The sequence below is a fragment of the Schistocerca cancellata genome, chromosome 12 (genome assembly GCF_023864275.1).
Source record: "Schistocerca cancellata isolate TAMUIC-IGC-003103 chromosome 12, iqSchCanc2.1, whole genome shotgun sequence".
Taxonomy (NCBI): domain Eukaryota; kingdom Metazoa; phylum Arthropoda; class Insecta; order Orthoptera; family Acrididae; genus Schistocerca; species Schistocerca cancellata.
The window spans coordinates 91625944-91629401 of record NC_064637.1 but is presented as its reverse complement, the minus strand read 5'-3'; the positions used below and the strand labels follow the sequence as shown (position 1 = coordinate 91629401).

Here is a 3458-nt window from a genome sequence, read left to right as displayed (position 1 = left end):
CACAGTTTTAATCTGCCAGGAAGTTTCGTAGGCGGAGCCGTAAATAGGAGGGATGGATGGCCAGCCGCGTTTTCGCCTCCGATACACATTTGCGTCGCCTTGTTTTTGCTGAGCTTGCGGCCAGTGGTGTAAACACCTCGCAACCGGAATTACAGCCGCCTGAAACACGTATCGTACCCGCATCATCACTCCTTTTTCTACAAAGACCTTAGTCTCTTTTAATATGAATTCACTACGTTTGTGATTTACACTCAGTATTTGTATACAGGCCAACGGCCTTGCCGCAGTGGTAACACAGGTTCCCGTCAGATCACCGAAGTTAAGCGCTGTCGGGCTGGGCTAGCACTCGGATGGGTGACCATCCGGAATGTCCAACGCTGTTAGCAAGCGGGGTGCACTCAGCCCTTCTGAGGGAAACTGAGGAGCTACGTGATTGAGAAGTAGCGGCTCCGGTCACGAAAACTTACAGAGGCCGGGAAAGCGGTGTGCTGATCACAGGCCCCTCCATATCCGTATCCAGTGATGCCTGTGGTCTCAGGATGACACGGCGGCCGGTCGGTACCGTTGGGCCTTCAAGGCCTGTTGGGTCGGAGTTTAGTTTTTATTTCTGTAGAGGGTGAACATAAATAAAACGGCCAATTTGCAGGGACGGGCCCTGGCTGGAAATGGTGAAAAAAAAAAGTCCTACGAACATGTGCCCGGGTATGGGAGATGTGCAACGACACGACAACACATCGTACCGGAACACAGTACAGAGCTGCCTCGCCATACAGGTCACAACAGGTGTTCAAAGTGGCCTCCATAAAATGCAACGCACGCGCTCACTCGTCGGTAAAGAGGACTAATAACAGAAATACCGTAATTGTGACGGTCTGATGCAAAAACCATAGACATAATCCTTCCCGTAGACGGAAATCCACTGCTGATAATCCTTGCACTCGTTGAAGGAAGTAGGGGTAGTAAAAGCTGCTCATGCAGTACACAAATAATCGTACTTCGGCTTACATCATTGTAGCGGGCCACCTGCCTGGACTCCTCAAAATTCTGTAGAACCCGGTCCTACAATTCTGGTGTACGCCTCCCTACACGTTCATCTGTAGAAAGGACCCATGATCATACAAACGCCCAAAAAGAGCTTGAAATGTTGTGTGGTATGGGGTGTGTGTGTGAGGGTACTTGTTATGGTATAGCCGTGCTGCCTCTCGACCGTTTCCACCTGCGCCGGCCGCTGTGGCCGAGCGGTTCTAGGCGCTTCAGTCCGGATCCGCGCTGCTGCTACGGTCGCAGGTTCGAATCCTGCCTCGGGCATGGCTGTGTGTGATGTCCTTAGGTTTAAGTAGTTCTAAGTCTAGGGGACTGATGACCTCTGATGTTAAGTCCCGTAGTGCTTAGAGCCATTTGAACCATTTTGTTTCCATCTGCTTGGCCGTACACAAACACCATCTCGGTTTGTTGCCGACGTGAATACCAGACCATTCCTGCTGCTTAGAGTACACTACGTCGATCACACAGCCTGGAAAACATGGCTCTCAGCACTATGGGACTTCTCAGGTCATCAGTCCCCTAGAACTTAGAAGTACTTAAACCTATCTAACCTAAGGACATCACACACATCCATGCCCGAGGCAGGATTCGAACCTGCGTCCGTAGCGGTTACGCGGTTCCAGACTGTAGCGCCTAGAACCGCTCGGCCACTCCGGCCGGCCACACAGCCTGAAACACGGAAGGAACACACGGCACTTGGTCAGAGGAACTTTCATTCGTCAGCGCCATCTACCGTGGCAACGATGCATTTCCGGACTCATATTCACAGGAACATTCTTGCTCCATTTTTAGTCAGGAATGTGTCCCTACAGTTTGTCGTTTTTTAAATATTCCCCCTGTGTATGGAATAAGTGTTAGTCCTTTTCTTGTAGCTTTAATACACTTATTGTGTTTTTACATTTAAATATTTGCCGTGTAGAGAATGCATGCATCCAGCGCAAAGGGTAAGGGATCAAAGTACACTAGGTTATGCCCTGATTCCCCCCCCCCCCCCCTCCCCATGAACCATGGACCTTGCCGTTGGTGGGGAGGCTTGCGTGCCTCAGCGATACAGATAGCCGTACCGTAGGTACAACCACAACGGAGGGGTATCTGTTGAGAGGCCAGACAAACGTGTGGTTCCTGAAGAGGGACAGCAGCCTTTTCAGTAGTTGCAGGGGCAACAGTCTGGATGATTGACTGATCTGGCCTTGTAACATTAACCAAAACGGCCTTGCTGTGCTGGTACTGCGAACGGCTGAAAGCAAGGGGAAACTACGGCCGTAATTTTTCCCGAGGGCATGCAGCTTTACTGTATGATTAAATGATGATGGCGTCCTCTTGGGTAAAATATTCCGGAGGTAAAATAGTCCCCCATTCGGATCTCCGGGCGGGGACTACTCAAGAGAATGTCGTTATCAGGAGAAAGAAAACTGGCGTTCTACGGATCGGAGCGTGGAATGTCAGATCCCTTAATCGGGCAGGTAGGTTAGAAAATTTAAAAAGGGAAATGGATAGGATAAAGTTAGATATAGTGGGAATTAGTGAAGTTCGGTGGCAGGAGGAACAAGACTTCTGGTCAGGTGACTACAGGGTTATAAACACAAAGTCAAATAAGGGTAATGCAGGAGTAGGTTTAATAATGAATAGGAAAATAGGAATGCGGGTAAGCTACTACAAACAGCATAGTGAACGCATTATTGTGGCCAAGATAGATACGAAGCCCACACCTACTACAGTAGTACAAGTTTATATGCCAACTAGCTCTGCAGATGACGAAGAAATTGAAGAAATGTATGATGAAAAAAAAAGAAATTATTCAGATAGTGAAGGGAGACGAAAATTTAATAGTCATGGGTGACTGGAATTCGAGTGTAGGAAAAGGGAGAGACGGAAACGTAGTAGGTGAATATGAATTGGGGCTAAGAAATGAAAGAGGAAGCCGCCTGGTAGAATTTTGCACAGAGCACAACTTAATCATAGCTAACACTTGGTTTAAGAATCATGATAGAAGGTTGTATACATGGAAGAACCATGGAGATACTAAAAGGTATCAGATAGATTATATAATGGTAAGACAGAGATTTAGGAACCAGGTTTTAAATTGTAAGACATTTCCAGGGGCAGATGTGGACTCTGACCACGATCTATTGGTTATGACCTGTAGATTAAAACTGAAGAAACTGCAAAAAGGTGGGAAGTTAAGGAGATGGGACCTGGATAAACTGAAAGAACCAGAGGTTGTACAGTTTCAGGGAGAGCATAAGGGAACAATTGACAGGAATGGGGGAAAGAAATACAGTAGAAGAGGAATGGGTAGCTTTGAGGGATGAAGTAGTGAAGGCAGCAGAGGATCAAGTAGGTAAAAAGACGAGGGCTAGTAGAAATCCTTGGGTAACAGAAGAAATATTGAATTTAATTGATGAAAGGAGAAA

At 47.3% G+C, this 3458-nt stretch overlaps 1 pseudogene; it reads left to right on the top strand.

Moving 5' to 3' along the window:
- The first annotated feature begins 268 nt into the window (after positions 1–268).
- LOC126109937 (5S ribosomal RNA) lies at positions 269–386 on the top strand (annotated as a pseudogene).
- Positions 387–3458: the final 3072 nt, after the last annotated feature.